At 45.5% G+C, this 13,531-nt stretch overlaps 1 protein-coding gene across 13 annotated transcripts in view; it reads right to left on the bottom strand.

Annotated features, from left to right (window-relative positions):
- Positions 1-13,531, bottom strand: part of CLASP1 (cytoplasmic linker associated protein 1) — a 272,320-nt gene that overhangs the window by 193,211 nt on the left and 65,578 nt on the right. The window lies entirely within an intron of this gene.

The raw sequence follows: 13,531 nt of genomic DNA, 5'->3' as shown, positions 1-13,531 counted from the left end.
GGCCCACCGTCCACCTGTGGTTTTCCTGAATGTGCTGTGTTCTTCCTTACGTACATTTTGCCTTCCCTCTTCTGCCTGATCTTCTCCCCTTGCATGAACTCCAGTGCCTGCCCGTATATATCCCCTGGGCGTAGACAGAAAGCTGTGTTTCCAGCATGCCCACCATACCCAGTTCTTCTAGCTGTCACATTCATTTCCGGATCATCTATTTGCCTAGTACCTAGAGTCTAGCCTCTAAGCTTCTGTAAGGCAGGCTCCAGATCTTCCCCATCCCTTTGTCAGCATCAACCATACTGCCAGCAAATTTGAGGGCCTGCGGGTGGATGGGAAGTGGCTGGATGAGACAGTAATAATAGTGTAAACTGTTGTTTAGGTCATGTTTGCACTGGGCGTTCGGATTAACAGTCCCAGATACAATCACCGGCGTGAAGACACTCTCACTGTCCCCTACTTGTACTCTTGCTTCCACACTTGTCCTCATTCCATCCATTTCCACCACACAATCAGAAGGCCCTTTTAAAATGTGACTCCTGTAATGTCACTCCTCTGTCCCAAAGCCTCCAATGGCTTCCCACGCTGAGTAAGAGCTGGTCTTCACAATGGCCTACAAGCCCTCAGAGCCTGACCCATTCCCTCTCTGAGCTCACTGCTGCCCCTCTCACTTTCAAGTGGCCTCCTGGCTATTCCTCGAACGTTCCCTCCTCACCCCTGAGGCTCTGTCTCTGGAATGCTCTTCCCCAGGATATTCATCTTGCCTGTCCCGGCACATGATTCCTGTCTTTGCAAACAGTCATCTTCTCAGCCAGGCCAGCTGCGACCACCCTACACAATACCGTGGGCGTATGTGGGCGTGCTGTCCGACGTGCGCCCCTCCACCCACTCGGCTTCATTTCTCTCCAAAGTGTTTATCACTTTCCAGCATTCTAGAAAATTCACTCACTCAGTTAACTTGCTCTTTTCCCCAAGTAGAACACAAGTTCTGTGAAGAAAGGCATTTTTATCTAATTATTCATTGCTGTTTTCTAGAACCTCATTTGTTAAATAAATACATGAATCCCATTTGATATGCCTTAATGCTCACCTGGAAAAGTGTCTTTCCTCTAACTTCAAAATTACAGGGGTGCCTGGGTGGCTCAGTCAGTTAAGCAATTCGACTTCAGCCCAGGTCATGATCTCACAGTTCATGAGTTCGAGTCCCGCATCGGGCTCTGTGCTGACAGCTCGGTGCCTGGAGCTGCTTCGGATTCTGTGTCTCCCTCTCTCTAACCCTCTCTAACCCTCCCCTGCTTGTGCTCTCTCTCTCTCTCAATAAATAATAAACATTAAAAACTAAAAACTAAATAAATAAATAAATTCAAAATTACATTGAAAATAAACAAACTGGGGCACCTGGGTGGCTTGGTCAGTTAAGCATCTGACCCTTGGTTTCAGCTCAGGTCACTATCTCACAGTTCATGAGCTCAAGCCCTGCATCGGGCTCTGTACTGACAGCACGGAGCCTGCCTCGGATTCTCTTTCTCCCTCTCTCACTCTGCCCCTCTCCAGCTCTGTCTCTCCAAATAAATAAACTTAAAAAAAAAAAAAAAATGAACAAACTGGGGTGCCTGGGTGGCTCAGTTGGTTAAGCGTCTGACTTCGGCTCAGGCCATGATTCCACAGTTTGTGGGTTCCAGCCCCATGTCGGGCTCTGTGCTGACGGCTCAGAGCCTGGGGCCTGCTTCAGATTCTGTTTCCCTCACTCTCTGCCCCTCCCTCGCTCGTGCCCGCGCTCTCTCTCTCTCTCTCTCTCAAAAGTGAATAAACATTAGAAGAAAAATTTTTTTAAAAAAGAACAAATAATTGGACATAACTTGCTCCTTTTATACTTCTTGATGCTAAAAAGTGAGGCTAAAACATAATTAAGTGGAAACTAGTACAACTGAAGCATCAGGAAAGTGTTGACCCCATGTAACAAGTCCTGCACCGGGTCACAAACCTGCATTCTAGTTGTGCCACCAAGTGACTGTGTCAATTCTCTCTGGGCCCTGTCTACAAAACTAAAACTAGTGACCCCCAAGGCCCTGCAAACCCCACGGTCTGAAGTCTGTTCTTCGTTCACCCTCTTCTGAAGTGGTGCTCACTGTGGATGCTGGGCCTTCCCCCAGCCCTCAAGAGCGGGTGCCGGAACGGACTCTGTCCCGGTTCTCAGTGCAGGTAATAAATTCTGTTGGTGCCCATCTTAGCCGATACCTTAGAGCAGCGGCCCCTCTACTTTCTTAATTGAACATCCTTATTAGAATACCTCATATGTATCAATAATAAAATACTGTTAAGGCGGATTTACCGTAAAATTCTAAAATAACATGGAAAATACAATACTTTCAAAGAACAAAATTAGGGGCACCTGGGTGGCTCAGTCAGTTGAGCGTCTGACTATTGATTTCGGCTAAGGTCATGATCCCAGGGTCATGGGATCAAGCGCTGTGTCAGGTTCTGTACTGAACGCGGAGCCTGCTCTGGCTACTCTCTCTCTTCCCTGCTCATGTTCTCTCTCTCTCTCTCTCTCTCTCTCTCTCTCTCTAATAAAAAAATAACAAATTTAAAAAGTAAAGAACAGAATTAAAAATGAATTTAACAGGGGCTCTAACTTGGCTCGATGGCCTGCCCCAGCCCCACCAGGAAGCCCACTTACAGGTGAAACAGCATTAGCTGTGAAGTTGTACTGAGCCCAAGTGGAAAGGAGAGAACATCATCACAACAAAAAGAAATCCTCCAGGGTCCCCCTTCCTAGGAAGCAACTCACTGCCAATAAGGGGAAACATTATAACCCCAAGTCCCTCAGACTCCAAATTAGAACGAATTTCAGAGCTAGCGAAATTCTGGCTCACTCTGTTCAGATAGTTCACGAGAATGATCTTGCAAACCAAAGCTTTCAACATGGCTTGGGTACTTTAAGAACATTTTATGAAAAATCAATCCACTGAACTGCAGCAATCAGCAAAAAACTACTGCAGAATATACAGAGTCATCCTTTGTCTGAACTCAAGGAGAAAGCCTTACTGAAGGTCACTGTGATGAAGGCAGGCAAGGTGTGGACCACATCCGGTGAGAGGTGTAAACCACACAGCGTAAGACAAACCAGCAGAATGCTCAATCTTCAGAAACCCAGTACCTGAGGACGCGGGGAGGAGAAAGGTCCAAGCAGCAGATGGAGAATAGTCTTTGGAGGCAGACAAAATGGGTTCAGAACGTGACACCACCGACCACCATTCTTACTAGCTACAGGACCCCAAGAAAGTTAACATCTCGAAGTCCACGTATGTATCTGTAAAATGGGATACCTAATATGCCCTTCTGCGGGTGACTGGGAGAATTACTGAAGCAATCTATTTCAATTACCTGGCACTGTGAGCCACACACACAGTAACCATGGCCCTAGCATGTTAAGCTTTGGGGCTTTATGGGACCTCAAAATAGAAATATCCTGTAGGCAGATGTCTGCTGGCCAAACCCTGCTGCATCTGAGATGCAGATACCAGTCTAAGAACCGTATATATGGATGAGTTCCCCAGTAAGGGCATGCCACAAAAGATCAGAAGTATCCTACTAGAAACCAACAGCCATCCAGCAGACTGGAAACACCAGGGCATTACCATAGTCAAATAGGGTGGGAACACAGAAATATTCTGATTCGCATTCTGACAAGCCTTAGCAGTACAGTAAGAAAAGAGAAAGAATAAAGAGATAAGAGAACTAAAAAAGAAAAGGCATTATTACCATTACTTGCAAATAATAATTGTCTACTAAGAAAATCCAAGGCAAACACTTGAAAATTAGAAGCAACAAGAGAGTAAGCTGGCCAAATCTCATGCATATATAGAAAAATCTATGCCTTTTCACTGTATCAATCAGAACCAGGAAGAAAGTCTAAAGGAAAAAAAAATCAGATTTACAATTCCAACAACAACAACAAAAAACACATAGTAATGAGGACTGAACCATAAGACCTATGTGAAGAAATTACAAAAATTTTACTAATGGATATAAAGAAAGTACAAATATATGAAGAGAAATGTCATATTCCTAAAGGAAAAAAACAAGAACACACACAAATAAAAGAGAAATAACAAACTGGACAAAAAGAAAATCTGTAAAATACGTAGTGAAGTATCACATCCATGACTTAAAAAAAAAAAAAACCTACAAATAATTTTTTAAAATAAACATTTTTTTAAATGGACAATTCATCCTATAAAACATCAATAAACATACAAACTTATTCAGTCTCATTTACATCCAAAGAACTGTAAGTCACGATACACCATGTACAACCTACTGGGTTGAGATATGTTTTAAAAGATTAGTAATGGCCTATGTGTTTGGAAGGTTCTGGAAAATAGACACTAGCATAAGCTGCTCACAACCTTGGTAAGTTTAACTGATACAGGATTTGGGCACACATTTGATGGCTATGAAATTTTTAATATGTATAAACTTTGACCCAGCAAGTTCATCTAGGAATCCATTTCAGAAACATTAACACAAGTATGCAAAACAATACAGTGTGCATACAACAGTGATCACTACAGCATTATTTTGTGAAAGAAAAACATTAAAAATAATTCTGGGGGCGCTTGGCTGGCTCAGTCAGTGGAACATGTGACTCTTGATCTCGGGGTCATGAGTTCAAGCCCTAAAATGGGTGCAGAGCTTACTTTAAAAAAATAAATAATAATAATAATATCCATCAACAGGTAACTGGGTGTGTGTATATAGTTATATGTGGTTGTGTGCTGTCTGAATAATTAAAAACAATAACAAATACATTTTCAATGAACAATCCCAAAATAAAATTAGAAACCAATTCCATTTACAACAGCACCAAAAAGAAAAAAATGCTTAGGAGTAAGTTTAACAAGAAAAAAGTGCAAGACTTGCACACTGAAAACTACAAAATACTGTTGTTGAAAGAAGTTCAAGACCTAAATAAATGGAAAGAGATCCTTTGTTCATGGAACAGAAGACGACATTGCTAAGGTGGCGATACTCCCTAAACTAATCTACAGATTCAATGCATTTGCTATTAAAATTCCAGCTGCCTTTTTCTGCAGAAATTGACAAGCCACGCTGTGGAGAGAGAGAGAGAGAGAAAGCAAGAGAGAGAGGGAAGGAGGAAGGAAGGAAGGGAGAAAAGCCAAGCTGCAGCACTATAATATGTAGAGTGTGACCCTCTCTGGTTTTTTGGTTTTTTTTTTAAACTTACATGCAGTTTTTATGTGTGGGTAAGTCTGCATTGTGAGGAAAAGGCCTTTTACCCTGCCTCATACGTGTCTGTATTTGCACAACAAGCACATGTAATTTCATAGTGTAAGAAAATCACAATGAAAAACTGTTTAAGTTTTAAACAAATAAATTTCAATTCCCTGACAGGCCGCCTGCCAGGAAGGAATGGAAGGCGCCTTCGGTCCAGGATTGGTCTGCACAGGGGAGAAGGAATCCACATCCAAGAACGCCCCTCTGCGCCAGGTTATTCCACCTCTGACAGAAGAGTGTCACTTCAGTGACAGGTATTCTAAGAGCAGCCAGTGACTGACGACCACTGAAGCGACAAGGTGAACGTGGGTTCGTTACACATTCTCTCTACTTCCACGCGGGTGTGAAATTTTTCACAGTACAAAGTGAAAGAAAAATACGGGTGCCTAGATCTTTGATCTTCAGGGCCCAGCTCTCCTTAACTAGTAGTCAGGGTTCGGGATCAATGAATCACTCACTATCTAACTGTATCCTGAGGTCCTCTGTCCCTCACCCCGCATGCTGCAGTGACTCGGAACAGCATCTTGCAGTACACCGATATCAGACAACCGCTATCAAAGGAAAACTCCCGTGATATGAAACAGTAAGACAAGTATTTAGAGTTGAGGGGAGGGCAACTGGACTTCCTAAAGGGTTTTTAAAAACCAGTTAAAATTAGTACGTTCACTCTTCTCTCTTGTGGAAAACCATCAGTTTCCTCCCACAGCCAGCCTACCTACAAGGGCCGTTACAGGTCTGCGGGCACCAGGATGCTAAAACCGGAGGTAAAGGGAGCCAGCAACTCACAGGAAGGGGCTCAAGGTTTCATTTATATTAGGACTTAATGTCGGACAAGGTGTTCTTGTGTTCCGTGGTTTCTCTGGAGACAAAATTTTTTCCTCTGACCGCGGCAGTAACGTGTTCCTGTGAGTTGCACGTAAAATAGATTTCTTTACTATGGACCTGAGCGAAAGAGCCTGACAGGCCGATCGCCTTCTGTCTCTTTAGAGCAAAGCCCAGTGCTGAACAAAGCACAGAAACCCAGGCAGAGAGTCTACCTTCAAGGGCCTGAGTGTATGCTGAAGACACATTTGCTGACATCGAGTTCCTGGGAGCTGGGGGGGGGGGGGGGGGGGGGGGGGGAGTGAGTGGGGATGACTCAGGGCAGCCAGCCAGCACACAGCCTCAGAGAAGGCATTCAATACAGTATTCGGTTCTCCCAACTACATCTCTCCTCCCTCATGCTATATTCTGCCTTTCACTGATCTCCCTAGTCATCCAGCAATGAATAAAGAACTCCAAAGCCCCATCAGGCTAGAACACAACCGAGGTGCCCGAACACCAAGGGAGTCCTTTTTTCCCCTCTACTAAAAATCAACTGGACAGCTCTTCCAAACACTTTCAGATAAATACAATTTGGAAACTTTTCAGCTCTGGAGCCATCCCAAACTCTTCAATTATTGACGAGAAGATCAAACACCAGCACCGAAACACAGCAGGCAGGTTTTGTTTAAGCTGGGCTTTCTCCTCTGGGGTTTTGCTCACGTTTTTTAAGTTCTGTCTTTCAACAAGGTGGCTGGGTACAGGAGATCCTCCCTGCCTTTGTTTGACTTTGTTCTCTTTGATCTGGAAAGGGAGTCATCAGTCCCTTCTAGTCTCTGTGCCTTCATCTGTACAACGCCTGCATGATGGTTTGGGGGAAGCGGCTACATCACACTGAAAACACCGAGGCAGGGAAAAGCAATGTGGTTTTATCAAAGGGAGCAAGTAACAGTTTGAAGAGGAGGCAGGCAGAATCCGCAAAAACCTCTGTCGTGGGCTGAGCCTCTCCTCTTCCAATCCAGAAGTTCATTCATGCTTTCAAACACACAATGCATGGTCGCCTTGCCAGAAATGAAGAACATCATACACGCCTACACACTCAATGAATTCACTTAGGAAAAATAGCCAACTTGTTCCAGCACAGAAAGCTTAAAGGCAGAACAGAGAGATCAAAATAAATTTGCTGTTCTGATTTCTTCTAACTTCCAGCCCCTTGGAAAACAAAAAGGCCCTGTGAACTGGGAATAAATTCTCAGCTATGGGGAAGCCAGCCTTTCCTGTACTACTTCCTATTCAATCTAATTCTGACCTCAAATCTCAAAAGTATGCAAGACTGCATTTGAAAGAAATAAGACGGAGCATGGGATGAAAATGAAAGTTCAAGACAGAGTTATTTCATAATCTTTATTTTTGAGAGCGAGAGAGAGTGAGCGAGCATGAATGGGGGAGGGGCAGAGAGAGAGGGAGACACAGAATCCAAGCAGGCTCCAGGCTCCGAGCTGTCAGCACAGAGCCCAACGCAGGGCCTGAACCCATGAACCGCGAGATCATGACCTGAGCAGAAGTCGGACACTTAACCGACGGGGCCACACAGGTGCCCCACAGTGTAGTTATTTCAAATGAGGAATTCACTAGCTAGTCCAGAGCAATGCTGGAAAGCAAAAGAAAGAGAAAAGCTAACATTTACCCATTCCTCCATACGTGCCCATTAGGACCCCACTCTGCTCTGTGCTGTCACTTCATCTCTCAAGCCTAGCAGTGGATGATCTGTCAACCCCGAAAGTGGTTTGACTTCTGCAGTTTGGGCTTCTCCCTAACTCAAAACCAACTGAAGAGGAATTATGGAATTATGGAAGAGGCCCTGGACAGAAAGGGCCTTGGATATGACCCTGCGTGTAATGTTTCCATCTTAGTGACGGCCTTGTCACCCAGCCTCACATCCAAGTGTGAAGGTCTCCAAAACCCAGCACTCTCAATAGAGTAGTCTTCCTCCCGGGGTGCAGAGAAGTCCCGAATCCAGAGTCCAGAGGCATGCCGGTTGCAGATAGGAAACAAGCACACATTTACATCATCAACCTTTCCTCCTGACGGCCCATGAAAATGATAGTACAGAAGCACAGAAGATTCTTTCCAAAACAACCCAGACAACTTGGGGTGGGGGCAGAACTCAGGTGGCCATGTAAATGCCATTTTTCCGCAAACCCAATTCTGGGAGAAGGGAAGCCACACCCCAGAATATGCTCCAAGGGGGCTGCAGGGAGAATGAAAGCTCAGCCACCGGATAGCAAGTGGGCTCAGGGCTCCTGAGTGCAGCTGTGAGGCACCAAGGGACTAGGATGCCAGGATGGAGCAGGGGAACGCAGGCAGGTGAGGGGCTGCCGAGGGAAGAGGAGGGAAGAGGAGGGGTGTCAACAGGGAAGGAGGGCAGGGAAGGAGCATCTAGGAACAGGCCAGGCTGGGTCCCCTTTGCACATCAGGCTCAAGTCCGTGATAATTCTCTGGTAAGTGCTCACATGTTTCCCTGGTAAGGTAAGGTAACCAAATAATTTATCATCCTCACTGGGGAATTCTGAGGTTCAAAGGGAGGGCTACTAGTAATTATACCAGGACTACAGGCATAAACTGCGACATCCCAGGCAAAAAGGACAGGCTGTCTCAGAAGGCATGAGTCCCCAAGGGCAGGAATCATGTCTTACTCTGCTCTGTATTCACAAGACCAAATAGGCCCTCGGTCAATGATGACTGCACAACTGACCTGACTACTTGCTTCAACTCCAAATTTGCCAAAAGCAACTTGAGTGTTACTGCTACCCGGGCCTCCTTGTTGCAAACTGCAGGAGGCCCCGTCCAAGTCCTCCGCAGCAGGTGCGCTCCTCTAAAAGGAGACACACACTGTTTACATTATTGAAGTACAGCTGACGTACAGGGTTATGTTAGTTTCAGGTGTGTAGCACGGCGACTTGACAAGTCTATACATTACTCAACGCTCATCTGTCACCATACGTGATTACAATATTACTGACTCTAATGCCCCATCCTGTACTTTTCATCTCTGTGGCTGATTTATTTTATAACTGGAAGTTATATGCTCCCCTTCACATATTTTGCCCATTCCCCGCCCCCTCCCTCTGGCAATCACCAGTTTGTACTGAAGAGTCTGTTTTTCCGTTTGTTTTCTCTTGTAGACTCCACATATAAGTCAAATCATAATGGTAATTTGCCTTTCTCTGCTTTATTTACTTAGCATACACATTTTTAATTAAAAAAGCAAAAGAAACTCAATGATCTTTGAAATGAACCTCCTCCGTATCCACCGCCAACCAAATTCCTGCCTTAAAGCTGCCTGCCCACTGAATTCACTGTGACCTTGCACGTTCACCCTGTCCCAGGCTGGGAAAGGCTGTCAGAGCCCTGGGAGCTGCCACGACAGCTGATGCCCCATGCCCGGGGCACAGAGCCTTTTTCCAGCAGGGCAGCTCCCCCTTTAACCACTCTCTGGCTTAGTAACTCCAAACAAAGGTCATCAGTCGTGACCAGCAGACTCACACGCTCTGGCCTACGTGTTTATGGCAATACCAAGAGACACAATATGAAAAAAAAAAAAAAAAAAAGAAAGATTCTAAAACGTGTTCTAAGTTCCTTTCTTCCCTTTTTGAGTCAGTTTGCCATAAGTCATCCACCAGGAAGGTTAACAGGAGCCCTGGAATCTGCTTCTTTTCTGAGAAGAAAACACCAAGAAAGACAAGTGAAGATTTCCTGCAGGGGAAAGGTTTCGGGGAAGGCCACAAACAAGCTGGTGGGAGTTAGCACGGGGCTCTGGGCCTTCACTTCTCTTGGAGATTGACAGCTGTGATTCCTATTAATGGATCTCTAGCACTCCTCTTAGATTTCACTGGTTTAATCCAAGCTACCAACTAATTGAGACCAGCCCATAAGCTATTCAGGTGCCTCTGAAGCAACTGTTTCAAGGTTCTCCCACAACAGGGGGCTAGGAGGTGGGGGGGGGGGGGGTGCAAGAAAAGGGGAAAAAACCCCATTTCCCCAGGGGAAACTCTGGCCAGGTCTCAAAGGCCTTGCATTTCTCGGATCCCATTATCACATGCCAAAGGTATGATATGAATTCTCATTTTTATAAATCCTGAAATTATGTTATAAAACAACACAATTCTACTGCAGTGTAACATGTTCCAGGTTCCACTATACTTTGTGTTTCAAAAAAAACTAGTATCATCAATGTTAAGTATTTCATGGAAATGACCTGGGCCTCTTTCTTTTCCTGAAAGGCTCTGTTTTCAAGTAAAACGATGACAGCTAAAAAAAAAAAAAAAAAGAAAGAAAAAAAGAAAGAAAAGAAAAAAAAGAGGTGTCGTGTAGAAGCCTATGCCTCTGATGTCTGCAGCCAGAAGTTCCTTAGGTCGGGGAGACTCAGAGTTCCAAAACAGCAGGCATTGTTGAGAAAAGGCAATCGATTTATTTTATTGAGGATTTACTTAGTCTTAGATTACTCTCAGACACCATAGGAAATGCTCGTATCATTCCCCAACTTTCCCTCAACATCCCAACAATCCACCCCCAGTCTCACTACCTCTCATCGCACTGGACTAGCTTCTGGTTACCTCCTATTCATCCCCAAGTGAGCTCAGACACCATCACAATTTTCTAACTTCTCAAAGAACACTCTCGGGGGCTGCTCAAACATCTTCAGAGCCTCCTCAAGGCCTGTGAAGAAACAACTTCACTGCCTTGGCGTGGCATCCATCCTCTCCAAGGCCTGGCCCCAATCGGTCTTTCTAGAGAGCAAAGTTCAGGAGGAGGGTTTGGGTTCGGAACCCAGATGACCCATTTCAGACGCCAGCTCTACCACTTATCTTCACTTACTAAAGGGGAACTGTAACAGTAACTAACAAAGATGGTCATGAGGGTTAGGTGCTGATTTGCTTACGAGCCCAGCACATGCCTGATACACAGAGCTGGTGAATGAAGGTGAGCTATTTTCATTATCCCCAGCCTCCTTCATTCCCTGAACAAATATTTGAGTACTACTGTAGGCCAGGCCCTGTGCTGAGTGCCAGGCTTACAGAGTGAACCAAATACAGTCCTGCCTTCCTGGAGCTTCTGCGTGGATGCATGGGGCAGGACAGTGCCCATGGCTTCATTGACCGACCCAGTCAAAGTGGGACCTTCCCCAGCCTGCTGCGGCCACCACCACTTTGCTCAGACAGTTTCCCCCATAAATGTGCGCTCCTCCCTGCCCAAATCCTGACATCTTTTAAGACCCAGCTCCCAGGCCACCACTTCTGGGACGCTTTTGGTTGTCTCTGCCCACCTGAAAGGAAACCTACAGTCAAGCACTGTTTCCAACAGGTCGGTTGTGACATAAAACATGGGGTCCTCGTACACAAATCTCATCTACTCTGTTACAATCCTGTTTGAAGGCAGAAATATCCTTTTTCTCTCAACAACTGGCACTTCTTACCTTCCCAAAAAATAGAAAAAAAACTGGGAAATTAACAAAGAAATTTCCAACTTAATTACCCTGCGGTCATCTGTGACTAAGTCAGGGAACCTAAAGAGAAATGTGATGGTAAAAAGGTATTAGGAAAGAAAAGAAATACCTTTAGAGGCCCACAAGACTCAGAGTTCAATTATCGTGGCTGAGAGTTACAGTGTCTCTTCCCTTACGTGACTACCTGTGTCTTCTCACATGGGGTTGGTAAGCTGGAAAAGTTTCTGTGGACTGGTAACTTCTACGACTTGCCTGCTTTTACACCAGTGAAACAAAAGAGAAAGATTAAGGCCTTCCTTTTCTTAGCAGTAAATGCTCACTGAAAGCTGAGAGGGAGAAAGTCCCAGTACAGAACAGAAGGATTTATACACCTGTCCAGAGGACTTCAGACCAATGTGGAGCATGCTATCCGGCTCAGGGCCAACTGGCAACAGGAGAGGGGTGGCTCATGAAGCCCAGCCTGAATCTGGTCAGGTCCAGTCTCTGCCCAGCAGGCTCACTAAGTCCCAGTTTTCCTCCCTCGTGAGACCTCCCAGCTTCCCTCCCTCGTGAGAGGGGCAGGGGTGACCAATGCACCAGAGTGGGGCTCTAAGTGGCCTTCAGAGCCTCTGGGCCCTCGTGCTGGGACAGTCCAATCAGATACCAAATGACCCATAAAAAACTCAAAGTGCCTTTGATTTCAGATAAGGAACATGTTGTATTCTAGACCGACAGGAGAACATATGAAAGAGACATTTGCTTAATAATCAAAACGCAACCAGGGAGCCTGGGTGGCTCAGTCAGTTAAGCGTCTGATTCTTGATTTCAGCCCAGGTCATGAGCTCACAGTTCATGGGGTCAAGCCCTGAGATGGGCTCTGCACTGACAGCTTGAAGCCTGCTTGGGATTCTCTCTCTCCCTCTCTCTCTCTCTCTCTCTCTCTCTCTCTCTCTCTCTCTGCCCCTTCCCCACTTGTGCCTGCTCTCTCTCTCGCTCTTTCTCTCAAAAAAACAAACTTTAAATAATTATAACACAACCTCAGAGAAGGCTCCCCAGCACCAAGCAAGTAAGAAGCCCACAGAAGGATGGAAGGGTGAGCCTGCCTGGAGAGAAGTTTTGCTAAATAGCTAAGGCTGATCCCAAGTATCTGAACTTTCCATTTAGCTTCCAGAAAGCTCAGAAAATGGACTGGACATGTATATTACAGAGAATATTCAGGAACTGAGCCTTTCATGATGTCTCAGGGTCACCATTACAAACACAGTCACTGTGAGAAAGTCCAAGAGTTTCTATCCAGGATCTTTACAAGGCCCAGCAACAAATCCGAGGAAGTCTTCTGTGCCATTCAGGCCCTTGCTGGCCTTCTCCTACCTTCACTGAGACACTGGAGGAGAAAACCTCTCTCCACAAGTTTTCTTTTGGGAGGTGGTGGAGTTTGGAGGGACAGAGTTGATAAAGCAGTCTCTAGCTGTCCTGGGATGGTGTCACCTATCCCTTAAGTCATGGGCCTTCCAGAGACATCTGTCCAACCTCTCATGATGTTCATTTACTCAATAAATATCTGAGTGGCCACCACATCCCAAGCACTGTTGTTCTAGGAAATGGATATTCCATGGTTAAACAAGACAGGCAAGTGCCCTCCAGTCTGGAAACATACACTCAAGTGGGGGGAGGGGGGATTTCAGATAGGGTAAAGGTAACGGTGAGGGTAGAAACTACTTAGGGAAGTCAGAGAGGGCTGAATGGTAAGATACGGGTCACAACACAAAGAACCGGGGGAAAGCTGACCTGCCATCTGAAAGGCCTCAAAAGCATGTTTTAAAGGCAGAAAGACCAGGATGGCCCGAGCACAGTAAGAGGCAAAGTCAGCAGGAAGGGGGAAAAAGGCCAAGAGACAGACAGGGCCAGGCCATGGGCACAAGGTCATTTACACTATGAGGCCAAGTTTTAGCT

This window comes from Panthera tigris, chromosome C1, assembly GCF_018350195.1.
Source record: "Panthera tigris isolate Pti1 chromosome C1, P.tigris_Pti1_mat1.1, whole genome shotgun sequence".
In the NCBI taxonomy this organism is placed as follows: Eukaryota; Metazoa; Chordata; class Mammalia; order Carnivora; family Felidae; genus Panthera; species Panthera tigris.
This window is presented reverse-complemented; position numbering and strand designations above follow the sequence as displayed.